This window comes from Ranitomeya variabilis, chromosome 5, assembly GCF_051348905.1.
Source record: "Ranitomeya variabilis isolate aRanVar5 chromosome 5, aRanVar5.hap1, whole genome shotgun sequence".
Classification (NCBI taxonomy): Eukaryota; Metazoa; Chordata; class Amphibia; order Anura; family Dendrobatidae; genus Ranitomeya; species Ranitomeya variabilis.
In genome coordinates this window covers 182,572,384-182,588,067 of record NC_135236.1, presented here as the reverse complement: position 1 = coordinate 182,588,067, position 15,684 = coordinate 182,572,384, and the positions used below count along the sequence as shown (strand labels likewise).

The window sequence follows — 15,684 nt, the reverse complement described above, 5'->3', positions numbered from 1 at the left end:
CTTTTGCTTTGATGACTGCTTTGAACACTCTTGGCATTCTCTTGATGAGCTTCAAGAGGTAGTCACCGGGAATGGTTTTCAATTCACAGATGTGCCCTGTCAGGTTTAATAAGTGGGATTTCTTGCCTTATAAATGTGGTTGTGACCATCAGTTGTGTTGTGCAGAAGTCTGGTGGATACACAGCTGATAGTCCTACTGAATTGACTGTTAGAATTTGTATTATGGCAAGAAAAAAGCAGCTAAGTAAAGAAAAATGAGTGGCCATCATTACTTTAAGAAATGAAGGTCAGTCAGTCCGAAAAATTGGGAAAACTTTGAAAGTGTCCCCAAGTGCAGTGGCAAAAACCATCAAGCGCTACAAAGAAACTGACTCACATGAGGACCGCCCCAGGAAAGGAAGACCAAGAGTCACCTCTGCTTCTGAGGATGTTTATCCGAGTCACCAGCCTCAGAAATCGCAGGTTAACAGCAGCTCAGATTAGAGACCAGGTCAATGTCACACAGAGTTCTAGTAGCAGACACATCTCTACAACAACTGTTAAGAGGAGATTTTGTGCAGCAGGTCTTCATGTTAAAATAGCTGCTAGAAAACCACTGCTAAGGACAACCAAAAGGGCCAACAAGTGCTAAGTATCTCTGGGAACTCCTTCAAGATTGTTGGAAGACCATTCCCGGTGACTACCTCTTGAAGCTCATGAAGAGAATGCCAAGAGTGTGCAAAGCAGTCATCAAAGCAAAAGGTGGCTACTTTGAAGAACCTAGAATATAAGACATATTTTCAGTTGTCTCACACTTTTTTGTTAAGTATATAATTCCACATGTGTTAATTCATAGTTTTGATGCCTTCAGTGTGAATGTACAATTTTCATAGTCATGAAAATACAGAAAAACCTTTAAATGAGAAGGTGTGTCCAAACTTTTGGTCTGTACTGTATATGCAGTGCCCCAGAGTCCTGGTCGTTGCAGTACTGTGGCTCCGCCACTAAGGGGAGCTATGGTACTTCTGATGGCACTGAAGGAGTTCATCTGACCAGGTATCACAGACACCAATACATTTCACAGCCGGGCCTCCAGGGGGAGCTAAGGGTTCTATTCACTAGGCCACTCCCCACCATTGTGGGTAAACTGGGGGTCAGGCAGGAAGTTAGGCAGAAAGCTGACTGGGTTGGAACCAGGCAACACCTTGTGGCAGGGGGTGTTGTGGGAGAAGATTCGGTAGGGTCCCTGTCAGGGGTGGGATCCTGACAGAGGCCTGGCTACAAGAAGGAACGTACGGAACCGTGCCTGCTCAGCATAGCGGCGGTACCCAAGGAAGGATTAGAAGCGAGATAGATTGTGCTGAGTGAGAAACGAGATCAAAGCAAGAAGGAGAATACCAGTAGGAGTCGTGCTGTGAGACCGAGGCAACATCCTACTGAGGCGCACAACCGGCGGCCGGAACGCCGAGGGAGTATTACAATATTCAGCTTCAGGCAATACTCTAAACCAACGGCAGGACAGTCAGTCTAAGGCGGGCTGTCTCACCTAAATCACCTATGCAGTCTTGGGGGGCAACTTGTGGAGAGGGGCGACTCTAGGGTCCCGGAAGAGCTCCGAGCCTACCCGTCATACGGGTGCCGTCCTAACCGTAACATCAGGGAGGGACGGAGGATTAGCAGAACATCATCTAATCGAGTTGTGAGGGAACTTAAGAAACAGACACAACAGTTGTGGGGACTTTCCGTAAGCACAGCAGGGAAGGACCGCAACACCTAGCGCTAGAAGGAAGGCACAGATTTCCACCTGTTAAGAGAACTCTGGAGGTGCCATTGGACCGGCCGGACTTGCGCAGCCTGGTTATCCGGATTCCGGACTGAGGACCCAGAGATCTTCAGTAAAGAGGTAAAGAGACTGCAACCTGGTGTCCTCGTTATTTACTACGGCCTACACTGCACCGCAACATCACCGACATCTATCAATTGTACGCCCCTCAGCAGGGTCACGGACCGGGCCTAGCCACCGTGACAACCCCAGAGCAGAGACTCAGAGGCCCGGTACCGGGTACCCCTCGGCCCTGCGGCAGTGGGGGCGCTACAACTTGGCGTCACGAACAGGATCTACTTAAGCCTGAAGAATCAGGTCATGTGTGCCTTGGAACTGTGATTTATTGTGCTTGGACTGTACTTTTTTGCAAAGACTGTGTGTTGCCATTTACCGCCAAAAGTTCCCGCCAAAAGTCGCCGCCATTGCAGCGTCCCAGGGAGCGCGGAGGAAGAAGAGGGGCGTGCCATGGGAGGAGACTACCAAAGCGGCGCCAGAAGTAGCGACCGCCCCCTCCGACTCCTGCTGCGAGAGGACGACTTACCCAGCAGCCGAGGAGAACCGCCCCCTGACTTGCAACGGTGGGAACGAGGTGAAGGAGGAGCCCGACCTCGGAGAAATGGTGGAGCCAGGTGCATGCGTTGCCGCCGAATGCCCGACAGCGATGATGAGCAGCAAGTGCCCGAGCAACGGCGAGGTGATCCCGGTCTGCCCTTACCCATCAGAGACGGACTCGCGTCCACCGCCGGTGAAGGACCTGAACTCCTTGGAGCCGCCAGTGGAGGAGCCGAGCCTACCTATCCCAGCCACGGAACCATGGAGGGCGGAGCCACATCAAGAGGCCACTCCAGAAGAGCCGCGATCCGGGCTGCAGCCGATTCCAGTGTCCTCGTCAACGGGACGGATCGACATCGGTGGAATCACACCAGGCGCAGGTATGGACGGCACCCCTACTCCCCCGGCCGATTCTGCTCTCCCGACCGATCCGGCTCCCCTGACCGATCCCGCTCCGGTGACCGATCCTCACCCCAGCAGCAATAACCGTTTCCTCTCAGTGGAGCGGGTAATCCTCACCCCTGACACGATGGGGAAGCTGTTACCTCCACTACCGACCAAGATGGGGGAACCCATAGATGTAGGCCCGGACGGGGTGATCCTCCAGTGGGACACCCCCTGGAACGAGCCATATGGAGCTCCGGGTGAGAGCCTCACCCTTGCGGTACTTACCTGGGAACAGTATAAGCAATGTCTAATCCAACACTGGAAAGATCGAGACGAGACTGAACAACATGATACACAATGTAGAAAGTCTGCGCACGGCAGGAAAGACGTGGTAAAGCGGGGAACTGTGCTGGCCTACCACCCGAAGAGGGGATGGGGCTCCATACAGGAACCGGGACTACAAACTGATGTCTTTGTTACTAGTTACAACGTAAAAACTCCCTGCTGCAGTCGAGATGGGGACCCATTGCAAAGGGGGGATCAGGTGACCTACACTCGCCACCGGAATGCACAAGGATGGTGCGCTCGGAACGTACACCGGTGCGAGCCTGAGGGAGCGTCGCCTGTTGCCCCGATCATGACTGACCCAGATTTGCCAGATCTTGTTACTGTCACCACCGTACGCCTTGTAGCGGCTGCGGAACTTGCGAGCAGGATTAGCCTTCAAATCCAGACACCGGATGATCTGATGGCATCTGAGAGACCAACTACCAGCACAGGTGCTGCATCGGCAGGGAACCAAAGACCACCCCCTACACTACAAGATTAAGTAAGCAGGAAAGCTTTAATATATGTAAATAGTTACTGTTCTCCTGATTTTGCTGCTAAACCCGTTTAGGGTTAACTCTTAAAGGGATCCGTTTGTTGACCCGGGATCCCTACTGCTTGTTTTTGGTTATTTTTCTATTTTCTTCTTTGTTATCAAGAACTGCCGCCATCATGAACAGTGCACGATACAAACTACTTGTAAATAGTTCGCACCTTATTAAAGGTGCTCCCTACTGGTTTTACTTAAAGAGAGACTCTTTGCGAAGATACCGCACTGGAGCTTTTGCTGAGTATGGACTGGTAGCTTGAGAAGATGTGCTACCTCATAAAGACTTGGTCCCCTCATAAAGGGGATGTTCACGTATTGCGCTGATGAACCGTATTGCCTTAAGACAGTTGGGTGGCAATAATGTCTTGGAAAGAGAAAGCAATAATGTTGATATGAACACGTTAGATGTACCTAACTAGTTAAATGTGAAAAGTGTTTGATAATGTTGATAGAAGAACGTGGACAGGAAGTGAACCCGTAGGGGTTAGTGGTGAGTCCTCTTAGGAGCCAGATAGAGATGGCTCAGTGATTTCAAACTGAAGGTAAATGTTATGTTCTATACTGTGTATAGTAGTTGAAAAGGCAGTAGGCCCGGGCTGAAAGGGGCGGTCCTGTAAAGAAAGGAGAGGCAGTAGGTCTGGAGCCGTTAGGACAGGCGGTCCTGCAGATTCAAAGAAGGGGAATGAAGTTAATTGCCTTATAGTGTGTTATAAGAAGGTCTTTAGTGGATTCAGAGTGTACATCCTTAAAGGCAACGTTGAATTGATGTTAAAAAATTTTGCACTTAACTCTCTTTACCCAACCGGGTATTCTACTATTTATAGAAAAGTTATTTAAAAGTATTTAACCATGTTTGTAACGTTCAAGTGTCCTCACCTCCCATAAAGGGAAGCTCTGTTCAAGTATACTTATTGTTATTGCACTCAACTAAATTGTATGTCTTTTTGCTAACCTGTATTGTTGTTTTCTTCCCAGTCCAGGAGTACTGGATTTAACCGGGGGGGGGGGAGTGCAGCGCCCCAGAGTCCTGGTCATTGCAGTACTGTGGCTCCGCCACTAAGGGGAGCTATGGTACGTCTGATGGCACTGAAGGAGTTCATCTGACCAGGTATCACAGACACCAATACATTTCACAGCCGGGCCTCCAGGGGGAGCTAAGGGTTCTATTCACTAGGCCACTCCCCACCATTGTGGGTAAACTGGGGGTCAGGCAGGAAGTTAGGCAGAAAGCTGACTGGGTTGGAACCAGGCAACACCTTGTGGCAGGGGGTGTTGTGGGAGAAGATTCGGTAGGGTCCCTGTCAGGGGTGGGATCCTGACAGAGGCCTGGCTACAAGAAGGAACGTACGGGACCGTGCCTGCTCAGCATAGCGGCGGTACCCAAGGAAGGATTAGAAGCGAGATAGATTGTGCTGAGTGAGAAACGAGATCAAAGCAAGAAGGAGAATACCAGTAGGAGTCGTGCTGTGAGACCGAGGCAACATCCTACTGAGGCGCACAACCGGCGGCCGGAACGCCGAGGGAGTATTACAATATTCAGCTTCAGGCAATACTCTAAACCAACGGCAGGACAGTCAGTCTAAGGCGGGCTGTCTCACCTAAATCACCTATGCAGTCTTGGGGGGCAACTTGTGGAGAGGGGCGACTCTAGGGTCCCGGAAGAGCTCCGAGCCTACCCCTCATACGGGTGCCGTCCTAACCGTAACATCAGGGAGGGACGGAGGATTAGCAGAACATCATCTAATCGAGTTGTGAGGGAACTTAAGAAACAGACACAACAGTTGTGGGGACTTTCCGTAAGCACAGCAGGGAAGGACCGCAACACCTAGCGCTAGAAGGAAGGCATAGATTTCCACCTGTTAAGAGAACTCTGGAGGTGCCATTGGACCGGCCGGACTTGCGCAGCCTGGTTATCCGGATTCCGGACTGAGGACCCAGAGATCTTCAGTAAAGAGGTAAAGAGACTGCAACCTGGTGTCCTCGTTATTTACTACGACCTACACTGCACCGCAACATCACCGACATCTATCAATTGTACGCCCCTCAGCAGGGTCACGGACCGGGCCTAGCCACCGTGACAACCCCAGAGCAGAGACTCAGAGGCCCGGTACCGGGTATCCCTCGGCCCTGCGGCAGTGGGGGCGCTACATATACAGTATATATATATATATATATATATATATATATATATATATATATACTATATAATTGTCTAAGGGTCACTTCCGTCTGTCTGTCACGGAAATTCCAAGTCGCTGATTGGTCGCGGCAAAACGGCTACGACCAATCAGCGACGGGCACAGTCCAGCGGCGAAATGGACGCTCCCTACTCCCTTTTTTTCTGTTACAGAACAAGGGTCTTCAGGTGGATTAAGCATACAATAAAGATTTTACAACCGCATGTGTGTATTTATTTCATTAAAATACTTTATTCATAATGTTTGTGTGTACTATTAACCCTTTACTACTATTGGATTAATAATGGATAGGTGTCTTATTGACATCTCTCCATTATTAACCAGGCTTAATGTCACCTTACATTAGCAAGGTGATATTAACCCTTTATTACCCCATATCCCACCGCTACTCGGGAGTGGGAAGAGAGAGGCTAAGTGCCAGAATAGGCGCATCTTACAAATGCGCCTTTTCTGGGGTGGCTGGGGGCAGATGTTTTTAGCCGGGGGGGCCAATAACCATGGTCCCTCTCTAGGCTATTAACATCTGCCCTCAGTCACTGGCATTCCTACTCTGGCGGAGAAAATTGTGCGGGAGCCCACGCCAGTTTGTTCCGTGATTTAACGCTTTATTTTAACACCTAGAGCTCCCAAATTTTACAAACAGACACTTCTAACATTATTAGTGAGGAATATGTAAAAAAAATAAGGGATATGAAATTGAATTACCGGCTTTTATGCTATCTAGCGCTGAATTAAATATAAATGTGTGTATGGTGGCGCAGTGGTTAGCACTGCAGCCTTGCAGCGCTGGGTTCCTGGGTTCTAATCCCACCCAGGACAACATCTGCAAAGAGTTTGTATGTTCTCTCCGTGTTTGCGTGGGTTTCCTCCGGGTACTCCGGTTTCCTCCCACATTCCAAAGACATACTGATAGGGAATTTAGATTGTGAGCCCCATCAGGGACAGCGATAATGTGTGCAAACTGTAAAGCGCTGCGGAATATGTTAGCGCTATATAAAAATAAAGATTATATATATATATATATATATATATATATATATGTGTCTCAATGACATATACATATATATATATAGAGAGAGAGAGAGATAGAAGAAAAATTGGAACAGCATCAGATACTATCTTACACAGCATGCAAAGCTCTCCCAACCAGCAATCCAATGGTCACCGATGATAAATTCAAAAAAAAAAAAGCAGAACAAAAAGGTTTGAAAAAATAAAGTGGACTTTAATGCCTGAATGGCGTGGCAACGTTTCGGATGTGATATCCTTTCTCAAGCCAGGCTTCTATGTGTACACATTTATTCTACCTATTCTATTCTGTCAGTGTGATTTTACTGTACACAGCACTGAATTGCCGGCTTTTCTATAGAACACCGGTGCGTATTTCTCGCAAGTCACACTGATGGTCTGTGTGTAATCCGTATTTTTCTCGCCCCATAGACTTTCATTGGCGGATTTTTTGCACAATACACTGACAAACGCAGCATGCTGCGATTTTCTACGCCCGTAAAATACGGCTGAGAAATATACGGCAGATAGGAGCGGCCCCATAGAGAATCATTGGTCCATGTGCAATGCATAGTTTTTGCGCCTCTCATATGTCCGTAAAACTCTAGTGTGACCCCGGCCTTATTGGAACGCCTGCTGCTTGATTCAATTTTGGGAATTTATTTATTTTTTTAATTGGAAGGAGCCAGTATAGATGATGTAGTAGATGCCACATGCAGTACTATATAACACCGCATAACACAGTGATAACTCAGTACAGATAATGTAGTAGATGCCACATGCAGTCCTATGTAACACCACATAACACAGTGATAACTCAGAATAGATAATGTAGTAGATGTCACCAACAGTCCTATGTAACACCACAGAAAACACATTGGTTATACGTGGAAACAAGCCAAACTAAAGTGCAAAGATGCATGCAACATGCTGTAATAAAATGCGTTGCTTGGAAACTACTGTTCACACAATTATACATCATGTTGGCAAAAACTGTGAATGTAATAGATGTAATATCATAGACAACTTTCTCACCAGCATTCTGAAATTATTAGGCTATGTTCACTTGTAGCCTTTTTTTCCAACAGCCAAAACCTGCTCTCTTGGCAGTAAAAACATTGCATACAAAACACTGTTTTTTCAGCCTTTGAAGTGTTGTGGCTGTTTTTTGTGTGTGCATGAGATGTCTAAAATCTCATAACTTTTGCTGATACTGTAAAAAGCAGCTTTTAATTTGCATAAAAAACACTGCAAAAAAAAATTGCAGCAAGAAGAAACATGTGAACATAGCCGTATGTACACCCTTAGTGTTTTTGCTACATTTTTTTCTGCAGCCAAAACTTGCTCTCTTGACAGTAAAAACACCCCTTTTGTGGTTCTTTAGCTGTGTTTTTGACATCTACTCTTTTACAGCGCTTTTTGGGTGCAGATTATATGCTTTGTCTACAATACATGTTTATTAAAATGAGTTTTATTCACCAAAGGCACAGCAAAACCATTTGATACCTTGTTTGTGGAGTATTTTCATTTTCTCAATGCTTCCTAAGGATATGCAATGCAGTTTTAACATAATCTTTTACATGCTGTAATTCTCTATGTAGTTTAACCCCTTAGTGACAGAGCCAATTTGGTACTTAATGACCGAGCCAATTTTTACAATTCTGACCAGTGTCACTTTATGAGGTTATAACTCTGGAACGCTTTATCGGATCCCGCTGATTCTGAGATTGTTTTTTCGTGACATGTTGTACTTCAAGTTAGTGGTAACATTTCTTCGATATTACTTGCGATTATTTATGAAAAAAATGGAAATATGGCGAAAATTTTTAAAATTTTGCAATTTTCAAACTTTGTATTTTTATGCCCTTAAATCAGAGAGATATGTCACAAAAAATAGTTAATAAATAACATTTCTCACATGTCTACTTTACATCAGCACAATTTTGGAAACAATTTTTTTTTTTGTTAGGGAGTTATAAGGGTTAAAAGTTGACCAGCAATTTCTCATTTTTACAACACCATGTTTTTTTTAGGGACCACATCACCTTTGAAGTGATTTTGAGGGGTCTATATGATAGAAAATAACCAAGTGTGACACCATTCTAAAAACTGCACCCCTCAAGCTGCTCAAAACCACATTCAAGAAGTTTATTAACCCTTTACGTACTTCACAGGAACTAAAACAATGTGGAAGAAAAAAATTAACATTTTACTTTTTTTTGCAAACATTTTACTTCAGAACCATTTTTTTTAATTTTCACAAGTGTAAAAACAGAAATTTAACCACAAATTTTGTTGTGCAATTTTTCCTGAGTACGCCGATACCCCATATGTGGAGGTAAACCACTGTTTGGGCGCACCGCAGAGCTTGGAAGTGAAGGAGCACCGTTTGACTGTTTCAATGCAGAATTGGCTGGAATTGAGATCGGACGCCATGTCGCGTTTGGAGAGCCCCTAATGTGCCTAAACAGTGGAAACCCCCCACAAGTGACACCATTTTGGAAACTAGACCCCCCAAGGAACTTATCTAGATGTGTGGTGAGCACTTTGAACCCCCAAGTGCTTCACAGAAGTTTATAACGTAGAGCCGTGAAAATAAAAAATCGCATTTGTTTTCACAAAAATGATTTTTTCGCCCACAAATTCTTATTTTCACAAGGGTAACAGGAGAAATTAGACCACAAAAGTTGTTGTGCAATTTCTCCTGAGTACGTCGATACCCCATATATGGGGGTAAACCACTGTTTGGGCGCACCGCAGAGCTTGGAAGAGAAGGAGTGTCGTTTTACTTTTTCAATGTAGAATTGGCTGGAATTGAGATCGGACGCCATGTCACGTTTAGAGAGCCGCTGATGTGCCTAAACAGTAGAGACCCCCCACATATGACACCATTTTGGAAACTAGACCCCTTAAGGAACTTATCTAGATGTGTGGTGAGCACTTTAAACCCCCAGGTGCTTCACAGAAGTTTATAACGTAGAGCCGTGAAAATAAAAAAATCGCATTTTTTCTACAAAAATGATCTTTTTGCCTCCAAATTTTTATTTTACCAAGGGTAACAGGAGAAAATGGACCCCAGAAGCTGTTGTACAATTTGTCTTGAGTACGCCGACACCCCATATGTGGGGGTAAACCACTGTTTGGACGCATGGCTGAGCTCGGAAGCAAAGGAGCGCCATTTGACTTTTCAATGCAAAATTGACTGGAATTGAGATCGGACGCCATGTCGCGTTTGGAGAGCCCCTGATGTGCCTAAACAGCAAAAACCCCCCAAAAGTGACCCCATTTTGGAAACTAGACCCCCCATGGAACTTATCTAGATGTGTAGTGAGAACTTTGAATGCCCAAGTGCATCACAGAAGTTTATAATGCAGAGTCGTGAAAATAAAAAATATATATTTTTTAACAATAAAGATTTTTTAGCCCCCAAGTTTTTATTTTCACAAGGGTAACAAGAGAAATTGGACCCCAAAAGTTGTCCAATTTGTCCTGAGTATGCTGGTACCCCATATGTGGGGGTAAACCACTGTTTGGGCGCATGGCAGAGCTCGGAAGGGAAGGAGTGCCATTTTGGAATGCAGACTTTGATAGAATTGTCTGCGGGCGTTATGTTGCCTTTGCAGACCCCTAATGTACCTAAACAGTAGAAACCCCCAACAAGTGACCCCATTTTGGAAAATAGACCCCCCAAGGAACTTATCTAGATATGTGGTGAGAACTTTGAATGCCCAAGTGCTTCACAGAAGTTTATAATGCAGAGTAGTGAAAATAAAAAATATTTTTTTTCCCACAAAAAAGATTTTTTTAGCCCCCAAATTTTTATTTTCACAAGGGTAACAAGAGAAATTGGACCCCAAAAGTTGTTGTCCAATTTATCCCGAGTACGCTGATGCCCCATATGTGGGGGTAAACCACTGTTTGGGCGCACGGCAGAGCTCAGAAGGGAGGGAGTACCATTTGACTTTTTTAGCGCAAAATTGGCTGTCGTGTTTGGAGACCCCCTGATGTACCTAAACAGTGGAAACCCCCCAATTCTAACTCCAACCCTAACCCCAACACAGCCCTAACCCTAATCTCAACCCGATCCATAATCCTAATCACAACCCTAACGATAATCACAACCCTAACCCCAAAACAGCCCTAATCTCAACCCTAACCATAACCCTAATCAAAACCCTAAATCCAACACACCCCTAACCCTAATCCCAACCCTAACCCTAATCCCAACCCTAATCCCAAACGTAACACTAATCCCAACCCTAATCCAAACCCTAACCCTAATCCCAACTCTAACCCTAACTTTAGCCCCAACCCTAACTTTAGCCCCAACCCTAACCATAACTTTAGCCCCCGTCGTCACAAAAAAAGTTCAATGTAACCTTTTTTTTGTACGTCGCGTCCGCCATTTCCGCGGATGCGTGGCCGTAACTCTGCCCCCTCCTCCCCAGGACATAGACTGGGCAGCGGATGCGTTGAAAAACTGCATCCGCTGCCCACGTTGTGCACAATTTTCACAACGTGCGTCGGTACATCGGGCCGACGCATTGCGACCGCCCCGTACCGACGCAAGTGTGAAAGAAGCCTTAGGCTACTTTCAGACATAGCGCATTTTTGAGCGCTATTTTGTGGGCGCTTTTCAAAAATGCGCAATGTCATTTTCGTCTGCCGGCAAAGTGAATGAGAAATTCACTTTGCCGTTCAGACACACCGCAAAAAAACGCGGCGCTTTTGTCTGCAAACACGCCGGCGTAAAAAGAATTGACATGTCAATTCTTTACGCAGCGGCGTGTCTGCGTATCCCCCTAGGGCCCCATATTACCTTCCACACACAGCGCCTTTGTCCTGGGTGTCGGCGTCTTTGTACGGAGGGGTTGACACCCAGGACCGGACGTGACGTCGGACAGGAAGAGGGAAGCCCCCGCCCCCCAGTGAAGCAGCATGGAGTCCTTCTGTGTGTGTGTGTGTGCGTGTGTGTGCGTGTGTGTGCGTGTGTGTGTCCCCATGCGACGCTAGTGCCACCATTGTGCTAAGTCGCCGTATGGGACTACTACTCCCATCCGGTATTAGGATGGGAGAGTTGTCCCTGTGTCCGGCGACTTAGCACAATTGTAAAGTTACACAAAACACCTACACACAATACACATACATGACACACAGTACATACAACATATAACACAGAGTATATACTCACCAACAGCACACTTGTAGGCGAAGCCCTCGATCCTCCAGGAAAAAATCCAAAAATAATAAACCAAATTCATACTCCCTGTCCGCAGAATCCATAAAACGAGTGTCCCACGCCGATCGGCTGCTCTCCGGCGATACACTGCCAGGAGCGAAGCTCCTAGCAGTGTATCGCGTACTGTTCCGGAGTTCAATGACTCCGGCGTCTCGGTTAACAGCAGTACAGCTGCGTTGAACTTTCCCACGCAGCACTGCCGTTAAGCGAGAGTGCCGGGGTCAATGACCGCCGGTAAACTCGCTCGCGCATGCGCAGTGACACACCGACAGGAACTATGGCTCCTGTCAGTGTGTTGCTGCAGCCGTGGAGAGCAGACATATCTCTGGATGTGTCTGTTCTCCATGGAAAATCTTGATACGTGGCACTTAAATATGTGGCAATTAAATACGTGACACGTGGCACTTATACGTGATACGTGTCACTTAAATACGTGGCACTGAAATACGTGATACGTGGCACTTTGATACGTGGCACGTGTCACTTAAATACGTGGCACGTGGCACTGAAATATGTGGCACGTGGCACTTTGATACGTGGCACGTGTCTCTTAAATACGTGGCACGTGGCACTGAAAGATGTGGCACGTGGCACTTTGATACGTGGCACGTGGCACTTTGATACGTGGCACGTGGCACTGAAATATGTGGCACGTGGCACTTTGATACGTGGCACGTGGCACTTTGATACGTGGCACGTGGCACTTTGATACGTGGCACGTGGCACTTTGATACGTGGCACTGAAATATGTGGCACGTGGCACTTTGATACGTGGCACGTGTCACTTAAATACGTGGCACGTGGCACTGAAATATGTGGGACACGTCGCACAAAAAAGTTACATGTAGTTTTTTTTGTGTCGACGGTCCGCCGAAGCACGACGCATCCGTCGCACGACGGATGCGACATGTGGCAATCCGTCGCAATGCGTCGCTAATGCAAGCCAATGGAGAAAAAACGCATCCTGCAAGCACTTTTGCAGGATGCGTTTTTTCTCCAACGACGCATTGCGACGGAAGCCAAAAATGCTAGTGTGAAAGTAGCCTAACCCTAACCCTAGCCCTAACCCTAACCCTAAATTTAGCCCCAACCCTAACCCTAACTCTAACCCTAACCCTAACTCTAACCCTAACCCTAACCCTAATTTTAGCCCCAACTTGTCTTCTCCTGCCGGCCGGCAGATGGCAGCAGATGGCGGGCGCACTGCGCATGCGCCCGCCATGATGAAAAAGCCGGCTGGCAGGAGAAGACAGAAGAGGACCCAGGGACCCCGGGTGAGTATGATAGGGTCCCCGAATCCCCCTATTTCTCTGTCCTCTGATGTGCGATCACATCAGAGGACAGAGAAATAACTGATCGCTTTTTTTTTTTTTTTTTGCGGTCGCCGGTAAACTGTTAATTACCGGCGATCGCAAAGCAGGGGTCGGTGCAAATCGACCCCGATCATGTTCTTTGGGGTCTCGGCTACCCCCGGCAGCCGAGACCCCAAAGAACATCCGGGTGCCGGGCGGCGGGCGCACTGCGCGTGCGCCCGCCATTTTTTCCCGGAAAAAAGATGGCGGCGCCCATGGGGAGACACGAGGAGCACCGGGGGAGGTAGGTAAGTATTGGGGGGCTATTGGGGGCCATCGGGGACCACATTTCTCTGTCCTCCGATGTGCGATCACATCGGAGGACAGAGAAATTAAACGGCAAATCGCGTTTTTTTTTTTTTGTTGCGACCGCCGGTAAACGGTTAATTACCGGCGATCGCAACTCGGGGGTCGGTAAAAAACCCCCGAATCATGTTCTCTGGGGTCTCGGCTACCCTCGGCAACCGAGACCCCAGAGAAAATCCGACTCTGGGGGGCGCTATTCACTTTTTCCACAGCGCCGTTAATTAACGGCGCTGTGGTTTAAGTACCCTTAGCGGCCGCCGTTAAAAGGCGTATCGGCGGTCGTTAAGGGGTTAAAGCTAGTTTTCAAACTAATGAAGCAATCTTATATACAGCTATAGATAGATCCTCCAGTACCTTTAATGTGGCACTGAAGGGTGTTTAGCCTTATTAAATCTATTAAATAAATCAATTAAAAAATTACATGGGGTCTCCCCTATTTTCATAACCAGCCAAGGTAAAGCAGACAGCTGCAGGTTTATTTTATCAGGCTGGGAAGGTCTTTGGTTATTGGGACCTTACCTGCCTAAAAATACCAGCCCCCAGTTGCCTCAGAATTGGTAAATTATGAGATGCATCAATTCTGGGGTGGCTGCAGGCTGGTGTTTTTAGGCTCAGAGGGGCCAGATAACCTTGGAAGATCCCAGCCTATTAATATCAGCTCACAGCTGTCTGCTTTGCCATTACTGGCTATCAAAAATGGGTAGGACCCAAGGTCATGTTTTAGGCCCCTCCCTTTTTTATACCAGAAAAGGCAAAGCAAAGGAAGCTGAACGGATATTAATAAGCTCCATGGTCCATGTTTATCTGGCATTTCTCAACCTGATAATATAAGCATGCAGCTGTCTGCTTTCCCTTAGCTCGTTATTAAAAATAAGGGGGACCCAAGTCATTTTTTTTATTATTTATTTATTTAATAGGTTTAAAAGGGTAAACACACTTAAGTGCCACAAGAAAGTCAGTAAAATGTGCTATATATATATTATATATATATGGGACTCCTGACATTACATTTCTACATGACATCCATCTATCTATCTTTCCCAGTGGTCCTCAACCTTTCTGATCTTGAGAGCTGCATTCAGTTCAGTGAGAAGGTCGCGAGTCACATACAGCTCTGAGAGTGGCTTGCGAACCACATATGGAGCGACTGCTAGGGCTGTGGGGTACTCGGGCCGGGTCCGGCGGTACTTAAAGGGGTGGTCACAGTGGCAGTGACCCGGTCCGTGGCCTTGGACGTCCAGTTAAAGGGGATGAATGGAAGTGGAGAATAAAGTCTATAAAGGATAATTCATGAGGCCACCTGTGGTACTCAGCAAATGTGAGATGTTAGCCGACGCTGCTTGAAGAGACTGGTGAGGCTGATGGTGACGCAGCAGAGTTGGTACAGCTCTCCACAGGCAGAGCTTTAGTCCCAGGGCACTTGAATTGTAATATGGTGGTGTTGTCAGTTGTGGTAGTTGTAGTGCAGGGTGGATTGCACAGTAGATAAGTGTGAGGACACATCGAGGTGCAGTTTCCAAAGCTGTACTCACAGTTCTTAGTTGCCCCAGTTGGGGTGCTGTGTCCTCTGAGTAGGTGGTCCAACCAGCTCTCAAGCAATTTGGGTGCACTTTCCAGAACCTTCTTTCATATGTCCTTTCCTGGCTGTCTCTCTGTGCTGGCTTCGCCTGCACCTGCCACACAGTGTCCCAAGCCAGCAGCGGCGGATCTTGTCGGGTGGTGTGCACTAAATCCCCCTGGATCCTATATGGCTGCCTTTTCAGGGAATGTGTGCAGATGTGGCTGTGCTTCTTGCAAAAGCCACAGGCTCCAGTTATCTAGCTGAGTCCTTAGTTTCTGCACTAGAATTGGGCCGGTCCCCTGACTGCGACCTGGTCCCTGCACCTGACTATGGTCAGTGTGAATGCGAGCCCCACGGGTGGACTTTTCACTACCCGTGTCTCTAGGACCCCTTCTGTCCT

The 15,684-nt window shown here is 47.0% G+C and overlaps 1 protein-coding gene and 1 long non-coding RNA gene across 2 annotated transcripts in view; one reads left to right on the top strand and one right to left on the bottom strand.

The window, feature by feature from the left end:
* IL16 (interleukin 16) overlaps positions 1-15,684 on the bottom strand; it is a 248,252-nt gene that overhangs the window by 204,864 nt on the left and 27,704 nt on the right. The window lies entirely within an intron of this gene.
* Positions 1-15,684, top strand: part of LOC143775461 (uncharacterized) — a 104,716-nt gene that overhangs the window by 77,600 nt on the left and 11,432 nt on the right. The window lies entirely within an intron of this gene.